The following is a 14,074-nucleotide window of genomic DNA, read 5'->3' on the forward strand; positions in this document are numbered from 1 at the left end:
CACTGCTTACCTCGAGCAGCTCCAGGGTGGCAGTGGCACGCAGAAGGGCTAAGGCAGCCTCCCTGCCTGCCCTGGCCCCGCACTGCTGCCAGAAGTGGCCAGCATGTCAGGCAGTGGCTCCTGGGGGTGGGGTGGGGTAGGGGAAGGGGCCCTGCCATGTGCTGCCCTCACCTGTGGGTACTACCCCCAAAGCTCCCATTGGCCACAGTTCCCTGTTCCCAGTCAATGGGAGCTGTAGGGGGGCAGTGCCCCCCTCACCTCTGGGGCCACAGGGACATGGTGCCGGTGGCTTTCAGGAGTGGCGCAGGGCCATGGCAGGCAGGGAGCCTGTCTTAGCCCCCGCTGCACCATGGGGCTGGCAATCCTGCAGGATGGCTTGAAAATCCTGATGAGCCAGATCTGGCTCACATGCCGTAGTTTTCCCTCCCCTGTGCTAGATGTATTGAGCCAGATGCTTGGGTCTGGCTGAGCTGAGTATGGTGCAAGAGCCAAGGGAGGAGGGGGACAATAGCTCTAAGCCATTTTTCAATCCCCCTGGTCCTTGGGCTGGTTTGACCCCTTCTGTAATTTAGGGCGGCCTCAGGGGAGAGCTCTAAGTCAGTGGTCTCCAAAGTGGGGTACGTGCACCCCAGAGGGTGCTCAAGACGATCCATTGGAGGGCGCGGCAGGAGGAGCACCACCGGGGGGGGGGAAAGGGTGGCCGGGAGAGGGAGGGAACTAGCGAGCAGGGAAGCTGCCCCCCCCCGCAGGTAAGGCCACCTGAAACGCAGGGGCATTAGGGGCCCCGGGGCCCTGGCCTGCACCCCTAAAGCCAATTTCAGAATGCGGCTCTGAGTCTTCCGGCCCGTGGAGGAGCAGGAGCAGCCGCACAGCCAGCGGCTGGAAAGAAGCGGGGCTTTCCCCTTCAAAGCTGACTGGAGAGAAGCGGCACTTTGAAGGTGTCAAACAGATAGCTAAGGGTTAATGTCTCTTTCACCTGAAAAAAAAAGTATCCTGAAACACCTGACCAGAGGACCAATCAGGAAACCAGACTTTTTTCAACTCTGGGTGGAGGGAAGTTTGTGTCTGAGTTCTTTGTCTTCTGCCTGAATCTCTCTCAGCTAGAGAAGGATTTTTTCTATTTCCTGCTTTCTAATCTTCTGTTTCCAAGTTGTGAGTACGAAGTTGGTTTGTTGTTTTGTATTTACATGTCTATAGTTGCTGGAGTGCTTTAAATTGTATTCTTTTTGAATAAGGCTGTTTATTTATATTTCTTTTAAGCAATTGACCCTGTATTTGTCACCTTAATACAGAGAGACCATTTGTATGTATTTTTCTTTCTTTTTTATATAAAGCTTTCTTTTAAGACCTGTTGGAGTTTTTTCTTTAGTGAGGAACTCCAGGGAACTGAGTCTGCAGCTCACCAGGGAATTGGTGGGAGGAAGAAGTCGGGGAGACCTGTGTGTGTTAGATGTACTAGCCTGACTTTGCATTCCCTCTGGGTGAAGAGGGAAGTGCTTTTGTTTCCAGGACTGGAATTAGAGAGGGTGGACTCCCTCTGCTTAGATTCACGGAGGTTGCTTCTGTGGATCTCTCCAGGAGCACCTGGAGGGGGGAAGGGAAAAGATTTATTTCCCTTTGTTGTGAGACTCAAGGGATTTGGGTCTTGGGGTCCCCAGGGAAGGTTTTTGGGGGGACCAGAGTGCCCCAAAACACTCTAAATTTTTTGGGTGGTGGCAGCAGTACCAGGTCCAAGCTGGTAACTAAGCTTGGAGGTTTTCATGCTAACCCCCATATTTTGGACGCTAAGGTCCAAATCTGGGACTAGGTTACTGACATGAGTGGCAGTGGTGAGACAGAATCCAGAAGCCAGTAGGAATATTATATTTTTCTTTTCTCTGCTAGGGGCTTTTTAGCAGAGAGAAACAGTTTGGTTTTAAAAGGGAACCAGAGAGAATTTTTTTTTCTCTGCTCTCTCTGGCAGCTGTGGCTTGCATATTAAGCAAGCAACCATTAAGAGACTGTTAAGGGTCTTTTGTCACAATAGGACTCCCATTAGGAGGCAGATATACTGCCAGCACTATACTCATGCAAATAAAGTGGTTTTTCTGGTTTACTTTACATTGAAAAAATTAGCTAGGAAGACAGGGAAAAAGGCACTGTTGCTAGGCAGACCCCAGGAGGCAACAGAGCCTGCAGTTCAGACAATAAACACCGGAGGGCACCCCAACACAAGAAAACAGGAACCATGCCTTCCAATACAAAAATGGAGGCCGAAGAACAAATCAAAGAAGCTGAACACAGGCGAGAACTGGAAACAAGACTACAAGAGATGGAGCTGAGAGAAAGAGAAAGAGAGGCAACCTACAAAAGAGAGCAAGCAGCCAAAGATGCAGACCACCAAAAACAGCTGGAACTCCAGAGGGAAGCCCACCGACAGGCCATGGAATTAGAAAAGGCTAAGCAAAACACAGCCAACCCTAACAACCCTGCGCCAATAATTGTTCCACAGCACAGGAAATTTCCCACCTACAAGGCTGGTGATGACACCGAGGCCTTCTTGGAAAATTTTGAAAGAGCCTGTCTTGGGTACCGCATCCCTGAAGACCAGTACATGGTAGAATTGAGGCCACAGCTCAGTGGACCTTTAGCAGAGGTGACAGCTGAAATGCCTAAGCAGCAAATGAACGACTATAAACTTTTTCAAACCAAGGCCAGATACAGAATGGGGATAACCCCGGATCATGCCCGTCGGCGTTTCAGAACCCAGAAGTGGAAACCAGATGTGTCATTTCCCAAACAAGCCTACTATGTTGGGAAAAATTGAGGCCTGGATATCAGGACACAATGTTAAAACCTTGGAAGAACTGCACCTCCTCATACAAATGGAGCAGTTCTTGGATGGTGTTCCTGAGGACATAACATGGTACATACAAGATGGAAAACCCAAAAATCTCGCTGAGGCGGGGGAGATTGGAGCCAGATGGATGGAACTGGCAGACAGCAAGAAAGCTACTGTCAAGGGGAACGAATACCCCAGGGGGCACACCGACCATAAACCCTACAACCGAGGGCAGCCAAAAACCCCACCTACAACCCAAGTAAAGCCACAGACACAGTATTCTTCCACCTCACCAGTCTCCAGTAACTCACCTCGGCCCAGTGATCCATCAGATGGAAGATGCTTTAAGTGTAATGAACTGGGACATATCAAGGCCAACTGTCCAAAAAACACCATCCGAGTGCAGTTCATTACACCACCATCACACAAGATCCCCAGGCCCAGATGCCTCTCAAATACCCTTGGAGCGAAGGGAAAATTTGAGAGTGGGCGGAAAGAAGGTTACTGCGTGGAGAGACACGGGGGCACAAGTGTCAGCTATCCACCAATCCTTCGTAGACCCCAAATTCATCAACCCAAAGGCCCAAGTGACAATTTACCCCTTCATGTCACAATCTGTAGACTTGCCTACAGCTCAACTGCCTGTCCAGTACAAAGGCTGGTCAGGAAGGTGGACTTTTGCAGTCTATGACAATTATCCTATCCCCATGCTACTGGGGGAAGACTTGGCCAACCAGGTGAAGCGGGCCAAGCGAGTGGGAATGGTTACACGTAGCCAAACCAGGCAAGCTTCCAGACCCGTTCCTGTTCATGAGCCGTCCACAGACGCCCCGTCTGTGTTACCAGAGACCCAGACAGAGGTAATGGACCCGGATTCCATGCCAACCACTGAAACAGCCACAGCACCTCCAGTCCCAGGCCCGGAACTGGAACAGCAACTAGCACCAGCAAGTGCAACCACATCTTCAAACTCAACCCCAGAGGGTGCTAGCAAGCCAGAACTGGCAGAAGCAACAAACAGCCATACCCAAAAGGCTCAGCCAGAGCCTGGGATACCCTCAGGTGCGCCAGCGGAGAGCGGTTCACCAGCAACGGAAACAACCCCATCACCTACATCGCTTCCAGAGGGACCAAGCCCAAGTCCACAGTCTGAGGAAGAACTGGTAACCTCAGCCTCAAGGGAACAGTTCCAGACTGAGCAGGAAGCAGATGACAGCCTTCAAAAAGCTTGGGCAGCGGCACGGAGCACCCCACCGCCTCTCAGCTCTTCTAATCGATCCCGGTTTGTTATAGACCAAGGACTTTTATACAAGGAGATTCTTTCTGGTGGACACCGGGAAGAATGGCAGCTGCAAAAACAGTTGGTGGTTCCAACTAAGTACCGAGGGAAGCTCTTAAGCTTAGCCCATGATCATCCCAGTGGCCATGCTGGGGTGAACAGAACCAAGGACCGGTTGGGGAAGTCCTTCCACTGGGAGGGGATGGGCAAGGACATGCCAAGTATGTCCGGTCTTGTGAGGTATGCCAAAGAGGGGGAAAACCCCAAGACCAGGTCAAGGCCCCTCTCCAGCCACTCCCCATAATTGAGGTCCCATTTCAGCGAGTAGCTGTGGATGTTCTGGGTCTTTTCCCAAAAAAGACACCCAGAGGAAAGCAGTACGTACTGACTTTAGTGGACTTTGCTACCGGATGGCCGGAAGCAGTAGCTCTAGGCAACACCAGGGCTAACACTGTGTGCCTGGCCCTAACAGACATCTTTGCCAGGGTAGGTTGGCCCTCCGACATCCTTACAGATTCAGGATCTAATTTCCTGGCAGGGACCATGCAAAAACTGTGGGAAACTCATGGGGTGAATCACTTGGTTGCCACCCCGTACCATCATCAAACCAATGGCCTGGTGGAAAGGTTTAATGAAACTTTGGGGGCCATGATACGTAAATTCGTCAACGAATACTCCAATAATTGGGATCTAGTGTTGCAGCAGTTGCTGTTTGCCTACAGGGCTGTACCATATCCCAGTTTAGGGTTTTCACCGTTTGAACTTGTCACGAGGTTAAGGGGCCATTACAGTTGGTGAAGCAGCAATGGGAGGGGTTTACGCCTTCTCCAGGAACTAACATTCTGGACTTTGTAAGCAACCTACAAAGCACCCTCCGACACTCTTTAGCCCTTGCTAGAGAAAACCTAAAGGATGCTCAGGAAGAGCAAAAGGCCTGGTATGACAAACATACCAGAGAACGTTCCTTCAAGGTAGGAGACTAGGTTATGGTCTTGAAGGCGCAACAGGCCCATAAGATGGAAGCATCATGGGAAGGGCCATTCATGGTCCAAGAGCGCCTGGGAACTGTGAACTACCTCATAGCATTTCCCAATTCCTCACTAAAGCCTAGAGTGTACCATGTTAATTCTCTCAAGCCTTTCTATTCCAGAGACTTACAGGTTTGTCAGTTTACAGTCCAGGGAGATGATGCTGAGTGGCCTGACGGTGTCTACTACGACGGGAAAAAAGACGGTGGCGTGCAAGAGGTGAACCTCTCAACCACCCTGGAACGTCTGCAGTGGCGACAAATCAAGGAGCTGAGCACTAGCTTCGCCCCATTGTTCTCAGCCACCCCAGGACGGACTGAACGGGCATACCACTCCATTGACACAGGTAATGCTCACCCCATTAGAACCCCACCCTACCGGGTGTCTCCTCATGCCCAAGCTGCTATAGAACGGGAGATCCAGAACATGCTACAGATGGGTATAATCCGCTCATCTACCAGTGCATGGGCATCTCCAGTGGTTCTGGTACCCAAACCAGATGGGGAAATACGCTTTTGCGTGAACTACCGTAAGCTAAATGCGGTAACTCGTCCGGACAACTATCCAATGCCACACACCGATGAGCTATTGGAGAAATTGGGACGTGCTCAATTCATCTCTACAATAGACTTAACCAAGGGGTACTGGCAAGTACCACTAGATGAACCTGCCAAGGAAAGGTCAGCATTCGTCACCCATGCGGGGGTGTATGAATTCAATGTCCTTCCTTTCGGCCTTCGAAATGCGCCCGCCACTTTCCAGAGGCTGGTAGATGGTCTACTAGCAGGACTGGGAGAATTTGCAGTTGCCTACCTCGATGATGTGGCCATTTTTTCAGACTCCTGGCCCGAACACCTACTACACCTGGAATAGGTCTTTGAGCGCATCAGGCAGGCCGGACTAACTGTTAAGGCCAAAAAGTGTCAAATAGGCCAAAACAGAGTGACTTACCTGGGGCACCAGGTGGGTCGAGGAACCATAAACCCCCTACAGGCCAAGGTGGATGCTATCCAAAAGTGGCCTGTCCCAAGGTCAAAGAAACAGGTCCAATCCTTCTTAGGCTTGGCCGGGTACTACAGGCGATTTGTACCACACTACAGCCAAATCGCTGCCCCACTGACCGACCTGACCAAAAAGACCCAGCCAAATGCAGTTAACTGGACTGATGAGTGTCAAAAGGCCTTTACCCAAATTAAGGCAACGCTCATGTCTGACCCTGTGCTCAGGGCCCCGGACTTTGACAAGCCATTCCTAGTAACCACGGATGCATCTGAGCCTGGTATAGGAGCAGTGCTCATGCAGGAAGCAACAGATCACAACTTCCATCCTGTCGTGTTTCTCAGCAAGAAACTGTCTGAGAGGAAAAGTCACTGGTCAGTCAACGAAAAGGAATGCTATGCCATTGTGTACGCCCTGGAAAAGCTACGCCCATATGTTTGGGGACGGCGGTTCCAACTACAAACTGACCATGCTGCACTAAAGTGGCTTCATACTGCCAAGGGGAACAACAAGAAACTTCTTCGTTGGAGTTTAGCTCTAAGATTTTGATTTTGAAATTCAGCACATCACAGGAGCTTCTAACAAAGCAGCTGATGCACTCTCCCGTGAGAGTTTCCCAGAATCTAGTAGTTAAAAAGTGTTCTTAAAATGTAGAAGTTTGTTATATACTTAGTGGTATATGTAAAGGTGCATGTGTTGTAGTAATCTGTTTGTTTTAAAATTCTAGAAGGAAATCGCCGCCAGTGAGCTTCCCCACTGTCTGCAATTTGGGGGGGCGTCTCAAACAGATAGCTAAGGGTTAATGTCTCTTTCACCGGAAAAAAAATGTATCCTGAAACACCTGACCAGAGGACCAATCAGGAAACCAGACTTTTTTCAACTCTGGGTGGAGGGAAGTTTGTGTCTGAGTTCTTTGTCTTCTGCCTGAATCTCTCTCAGCTAGAGAAGGATTTTTTCTATTTCCTGCTTTCTAATCTTCTGTTTCCAAGTTGTGAGTACAAAAATGGTTTGTTTGTTTTGTATTTACATGTCTATAGTTGCTGGAGTGCTTTACATTTTATTCTTTTTGCATAAGGCTGTTTATTCATATTTCTTTTAAGCAATTGACCCTGTATTTGTCACCTTAATACAGAGAGACCATTTGTATGTATTTTTCTTTCCTTTTTATATAAAGCTTTCTTTTAAGACCTGTTGGAGTTTTTTCTTTAGTGAGGAACTCCAGGGAATTGAGTCTGCAGCTCACCAGGTGGGAGGAAGAAGTCAGGGGAGACCTGTGTGTGTTAGATGTACTAGCCTGACTTTGCATTCCCTCTGGGTGAAGAGGGAAGTGCTTTTGTTTCCAGGACTGGAATTAGAGAGGGTGGACTCCCTCTGCTTAGATTCACGGAGGTTGCTTCTGTGGATCTCTCCAGGAGCACCTGGAGGGGAGAAGGGAAAAGATTTATTTCCCTTTGTTGTGAGACTCAAGGGATTTGGGTCTTGGGGTCCCCAGGGAAGGTATTTGGGGGGACCAGAGTGCCCCAAAACACTCTAAATTTTTTGGGTGGTGGCAGCAGTACCAGGTCCAAGCTGGTAACTAAGCTTGGAGGTTTTCATGCTAACCCCCATATTTTGGACGCTAAGGTCCAAATCTGGGACTAGGTTACTGACAAAAGGGGAAAGCAGCGCTTCTCTCTGTCCACTGGCTGCCCCTGAACCTCCTGAGTCCTCTGGTGTTATATCCTTGGGGGCAGCCGGTTTAGGAAGAAGTTACTTGAGGCCAGACAGCTAACAAAACTACCATTTATTTACAGACAGAGCTCACCTAACCGGCCGAAGCTGGCTAGGCTAACCCCTAATAATTTAACTCAGTTGCCATGGGAATAAAAACCATGACAACCAAATACACAACATCCAGTCCATGCGCGCAGGGCTGCATTCCAAAAGGGGCTTTAGAGCTGCAGCCCAGGGCCCTGGGGCCCCCTTAGCCCAGGGCCCTGCATCCCCTAAAGCCCCTGCGTTCATGGTGGCCTGCCTGAGAGGGGTGGGGGGAGCTCCCAGAATCGTGGCTCCCAGAGTCGTGGCCATGGGGGCAGTGCCGCGCTGCACACCCCCTGCACCGAACAGGATCTGTACCAGGTAAGTGCTCTGCACCTCCGGCTTGCCCCAACTCTGAGCCTCCTCCCTTACCCCCACCCAGAGTGCCCTCCCACACCCTAACTCCCTCCCAGACCCGCACCCCACCCTGAGCCCCCTCCCGCATACTAACCCTAATCCAAACCTTCAAATCTCTGTATCACAAACTGTTAAACCAAGATTTTCAGAAATTATGAAGCATATTCAATCACATTGCTCTCACTAAAAATATTAATTTTTGAGCAAAAGTTTTTTTACTGTTAATAAATAATATTTTTAAAGTAATTTATTGTATTTTATTTCCTCTCTCATCCTTTTTAATTTCTATTTTTTGTATGTTTTATAATGTACATAATATTAGTATAGTAGTACATTTATATATAAATAATACTTACATTGGGGGGTGCATGCTCAACATTTTTTACTTATAGGGGTGTGCGATCAAAAAAGTTTTGAGACCACTTCTAAGTTATTCTGGCTATAAATTTCTGGAGCAAATGTTGCTCTGACAGTGCCCTTGTGTCCCCAGCCCACAACTAATACAACCGCTCAATGGGAAGGCGGGGACAGCAGTGGGTGACAGAGCTGTTGAAAGTGGCCTTATGGCATCTGAAGTCCCACCTCCCACACACACCATACCTGGAGGTTCTCCAGCTGCTTTGCAATCCCAGAGCTGCACGAAACAATCAAAAAAGGAGGGGTGGGAGGAAGGTTCGGTGGGGTCTGGCCCACTGAATATAGACAGATGTTTCTTTTGCCATGCCCATTTGGTGTGTGTCCTTCCATGTTTGGTGGGAAGCACGCTTGAGGATTTTCAGTGCATTTGGCTTTGAGGACAACAATGCAGCCTAGGATTGATTGTGCTAAGGAGTTAAGTGGTTTGAAAAGAGAGCTGCATTCCTGAAAAGTAACACAGCGAGATGCACCTCTCCTCAGAAACGAACACTTCTGTCTGGAATAGAAACAAGTTCTTCACTGAAATGAGGGGTAGGACCAGACTATAGCCTATGATCCAACCCCCTTGTACTCTGCTGCACAGACCCTACAATGCTCCTCTCCCTCTCATCCAGTAAGTTGCTTTCGCTCCCCTTTGGGATGCCTTTTCCAACAGGGTGGGCAAGGAGACCTCTTGTGATTCCATCCAGTCCTGGTTCCTGGGGGAAGAGAATCTGTATGACTCCTCAGTTTCCATGCCAGGAAGTAATCCTCTAATTCAAATTCTTTTGGTGCCTCTTGTTAACAAGCTATGCCTACAGATGGCACAGGTGATAGCACCTAGAGTTAAGAGAGGCTGATACTTTCCATCACAGGATCCTGATTTCATTTACTTATACCACTGTCAAACCGTAAGGGTTTGAGCTGAAAGTTTCCATGCTGGGTGAATTTTTTTGGCTAAATTGCAGCAAAAATAGTTCAGCCATTCCTCAGGATTAGGTTAGAGAAAAAACTTTATTAATGTTCAAGTCTTTTTTAACCACTATTTTGTTGAGCGTTTCTAGCTCCATGCTTTGGAGCAGGGACTTGAAATTTGGCAGCTCGATCATCCTATTTATCTGTCACTACAGGCTCTTATACAGAATTCCCCTTGTTGGATAAAGCACTACTTGAGTTGGGAAGTTGTCTTCTAGAATAAGAAATTCTGAGGATGTTTTATACTGGCAGCATGAGACTTCCAGTATATGTCACTCAGGTTGAAGTTCCCCATGATCATGCAGCTTCTTTTCCTACACATCTGTAGTAGAGCGCGGCCGGGGCTCGACCCTCCTCGAGGGGGGAGGGGAGCCACACCAGCTCGCCTCACTCCTTCTGCCTCGGGCCCGTCCCTTGCTGCGGGGTTGGGCATGAGAGAATAGTACATAAGTACTCCCCGGCCCTTGGACGGGGCGGGGCAACACACACAGTCTATGCTCAGGCCTTTCAGCAGGGGCTGAGCAACAAGGTAGCTGAGATGGCCTCCTCAGGTCAGGGGAGGGGGAGTGTGCCACCCTCGGAAGGGTGGCAGCGGGAACGCAGGCCCTCCCACTCCACTGCGTTCCAGCCCGGGGCCCTAGCAGCTGTTAACGCTGCTGACGGTCAGTGGGGAATCCTGACCGAAACACTCTGCCATTGGCTCAGGCGAGCCTGCAGCCTGACTGGGGTCGGCTGCCCCCGGGCCACTTCCAACCTCCCCCTTGCTGGGTACCTACCCTCTGCCAACATCGTCTGGGGCGTCCCAGACCATGGGTTCCTCAGGGTGTCCGCCATCGGGAGGTCCAGTCCACTCCTCGGGGTACCGGGCATCGGGAAGTCCGATCCACTCCTTGGGGTACCGGGCGTCGGGAGGTCCAGGAAGCTCCTCCACAGGCCGAGCATCGGACCGCTCAGTCGGCTCCTCTGAGTGCTGGCCCCAGGGGAGGTCAGGCCAGTACCCCTCCGGGTAACGGGCATGGGGTAGGCCAGACCCAGCGGGAGCTCGGGCCCTAGCGTCTGCTCTCTCTGGCCGCCTCCCTCTAACTGAGCCCTGGGGCCTGGCTTTTGTACTTCCTGTCCCGCCCCTTGACTTCCGGGGGTGGGGACAGGCGGCGGTGGCCTTGGACTTCCTGTCCCGCCCCTTGACTTCCGGGAGGCGGGGACAGGCGGCGGGGGCTCCGCCTACGGCCGTGCCCTTTCTGGCCTGTTCTCCTCAGGAGCGTGGGGGGTGGGGCCCCCTCACTACAGCCCCCCCCAAAGCTGACCGCGGTCCATCGGGGTCAGGCCCCCCCATCTCCGCAAGGTGGGACAAGAAGTCGGCATTAAGATGGTCTTTGCCGGCCTGGTGGCGGACGGTGAAGGCATATTGCTGCAGCGCTAGGTACCACCGTGTGAGCCGCATGTTGTTGTTTTTCATCTGCGCCAACCAGCGGAGCGCGGCATGGTCTTTGACTAGTAGGAAGGTGCCCCCTAGGAGGTAATATCAGAGGGCATCACAAGCCCACTTCACGGCCAGGGCTTCCTTCTCGATTACGGCATAGTGCCATGCCCGTGGAAACAATTTCCGGCTCAGGTAGACAACGGGGTGCTCCTCGCCCTGCACCTCTTGAGACAGAACCACGCCTAATCCTACCTTGGAGGCGTCGGTCTGTAGGATGAACCCTCGTGAGAAGTCCGGACTGTACAGGACGGGTTCCTGGCAGAGGCAATCTTTGAGGGTCTGGAAGGCCCGGTCACAGGCAGGGGTCCATTCTATCCGTCGGGAGCTGTCCTTAGTGAGGAAGTCCATTAGCGGGGCCGCAATGGACGCAAAGCTAGGGATGAACCTCCGATAATAACCTGCCAACCCTAGGAAGCGGCGTACCTGTCGTTTCGTGGTGGGGGGTGGACAGGCAGCTAGAGCTTGGACCTTCCCTACAAACGGCCGTACCTGTCCCCCGCCGATAGTGTACCCGAGGTAGGTGGTCTCCTGCCAGCCAATCCGGCATTTCTTCGGGTTGGCAGTTAGTCCAGCATCTCGCAGGGCCCGTAGGACTGTGGCCACCCGTTCTAGGTGGTTGTCCCAGGATGTGCTGTAGATAACTACGTCGTCCAGGTACGCAGCGACGTATTCCCGGTGGGGGTGGAGGAGACGGTCCATGAGTCGCTGGAATGTCGCCGGGGCCCCATGGAGGCCGAAGGGCATCTGGGTGAAGTGATAGAGGCCGGAGGGTGCAGCGAACGCGGTTTTCTCCCGAGAGGCACGGTCAAGCGGGATCTGCCAGTACCCCTTGCTAAGGTCGAGGGTGGTGAGGAAACGGGCCTTGCCCAAGCGGTCCAGCAGCTCGTCCACCTGCGGCATTGGGTACGCATCAAAACTTCGACACGGAGTTGACACGCCGAAAGTCAATGCAAAAGCGCTGGGTACCGTCGGGTTTGGGGACCAAGACCATGGGGCTCCGCCACTCACTCTGCGACTGTTCTATGACACCCAGTTCTAGCATCGCCCGTACCTCCTCCTCTATGACATGTCGCATTCGATGGGGGAGAGGCCTTGTCGCCTCCCGGATTACCACCCCCAGTTCTGTCTGGATGGTATGCTGTTCGAGGGTCGTGCAGCCCGGCTGGGCGGTGAAGGTTTTACGAAATGCCTGTAGGAGACAGCCCGTCTGCTTTCGCTGCGCCTCCATGAGGGATTCCCCGAGTTGAGGTGTTGTGGGGTCATTGGGAGGACTAGCCCGGTGCCCCAGTTCTGGTTCGGGGGATCGATCAAGAGCCCCTCTCGCTCCTGCCAAGGCTTCAGGAGGTTCACATGGTACTTCTGGGTCCTTTTCTGGCGGTCAGGCTGGTGTACCTCGTAGGTGACTGGTCCGACTTTCCGAATCACCTTGTAGGGCCCCTGCCAGCGGGCCAGTAGCTTGGACTCCGTAGAGGGCAAGAGCAACAGCACCCAGTCTCCAGGTTGAAACTCGCGGACCTGCGCTCCCTGGTTATATGTTTGGGCTTGGGCTTCCTGGGCCACTTTCAAGTTCGCGCGAGTGAGCGTCCCGGCTTGGTTGAGCCGTTCCTGAAGCTGGGAGACGTACTGAAAAAGTCCCTGCGTGGGAGAAGGGGTCTGTTCCCAGGTCTCCCGCACCAGGTCCAGGAGCCCCCTTGGGCGGTGGCCATATAACAACTTGAAGGGGGAGAACTTGGTGGACGCCTGGGGCACTTCACGGATAGCCAAGAGCAGGGGCAGGATTAACTGGTCCCACCGGTGCAGGTCCTCGGGGGTGAATTTGCGCAACATGTCCTTTAGAGTCTGATTGAACTGCTCCACAAGGCCGTTGGTTTGTGGGTGGTAAACCGAGGTACGCAACTGTTTGACCCCGAGGAGCGTGCAGACCTGCTGCAATAGTCGGAAGGTGAAGTTAGTTCCCTGGTCAGTGAGTAGCTCCCGAGGCAGGCCGACCCAGGCGAAGACCTTGATCAGTTCATCCGCGATGGCTCGGGTGGTAATGCTCCGGAGCGGAATGGCCTTGGGGAAGCAGGTGGCATAGTCCATAATGACCAGAATATAACGGAACCCGGCCTGGCTTCTCGGGAGGGGTCCCACTAAGTCCATGGCCACCCGTTCAAACGGAGTTTCCACGAGGGGCATGGGAATCAGGGGGGCCGGGGCTGTTTGTGCAGGGGCGGCCAGTTGGCACTCGGGGCAGGAGGCACAGTAGCTCCGCACCTCGGCGTGCATCCCGGACCAGAAAAAGCGAGATAGGATTCAGGCCAGGGTCTTCTCCTGGCCTAAATGTCCCACCGCAGAGACATCGTGTGCCAGACTCATAACGGCCCGTCGATGGCGGTGTGGGACTACCAGCTGCGTCCGGACCTCCCCCGTACGGGAATCCCAGTCCACGCGGTAGAAACGGTCTCGCTGTAACTCCCAGCGGGGCCAGCTTTGTGCTCGGCCCAGGTCGACTGGGACACCGTCAACTGCGGCAAGCTGGTCGTACATCTGGTTTAAGGTGGGGTCCTCCCTCTGGTCACGGCAGAAATCCGTGGTAGCCTCAGGCCTTTCGGTTACTCGCAGTAGGGATTCCTCCACCACCTCAGCCGGACGGTCAGGTTCCGTCCCGTCAGGCCCATCTGTGGTGCGTTCTGGGACGCGGTCTCCCTCGCAGGCAGGGATATCCTCTGGTTCTTTGAGCTGATGGGTCTGCAGAACATCCACGAATTCGGGCCAGTCCCGCCCCAAGATCACCGGGTAGGCGAGCCGCGGGGCCAGGCCGACCACAAGAGTCCACGTGACCCCAGCCACTGAAAGGGAGACTCGGGCACTGGCATATGGCCGTATGTCACCATGGATGCACTGCAGGTGGATTGTCCCGAGCCGCGGGTCTTTAGTGACGCCGAGGCTTTGGCGGACTA

The 14,074-nt window shown here is 52.6% G+C and overlaps 2 protein-coding genes across 4 annotated transcripts in view; one reads left to right on the forward strand and one right to left on the reverse strand.

Moving 5' to 3' along the window:
- Positions 1 to 14,074, reverse strand: part of KY (kyphoscoliosis peptidase) — an 80,561-nt gene that overhangs the window by 58,051 nt on the left and 8,436 nt on the right. The window contains exon 1 of one of the 3 annotated variants that reach the window (XM_050965447.1): positions 9,289 to 9,331. The exons of the other annotated variants lie outside the window; for them this stretch is intronic. The gene's annotated coding sequence lies outside the window, so the exon portion shown is untranslated. Of the gene's footprint in view, positions 1 to 9,288; positions 9,332 to 14,074 lie in introns of those variants that run through there. 3 annotated transcript variants of the gene reach the window in all.
- EPHB1 (EPH receptor B1) overlaps positions 8,162 to 14,074 on the forward strand; it is a 451,153-nt gene continuing 445,240 nt past the window's right edge. The window contains exon 1 of the transcript XR_007775966.1: positions 8,162 to 8,245. The gene's annotated coding sequence lies outside the window, so the exon portion shown is untranslated. The remainder of the gene's footprint in view (positions 8,246 to 14,074) is intronic.

This window comes from Gopherus flavomarginatus, chromosome 8, assembly GCF_025201925.1.
Source record: "Gopherus flavomarginatus isolate rGopFla2 chromosome 8, rGopFla2.mat.asm, whole genome shotgun sequence".
Taxonomy (NCBI): domain Eukaryota; kingdom Metazoa; phylum Chordata; order Testudines; family Testudinidae; genus Gopherus; species Gopherus flavomarginatus.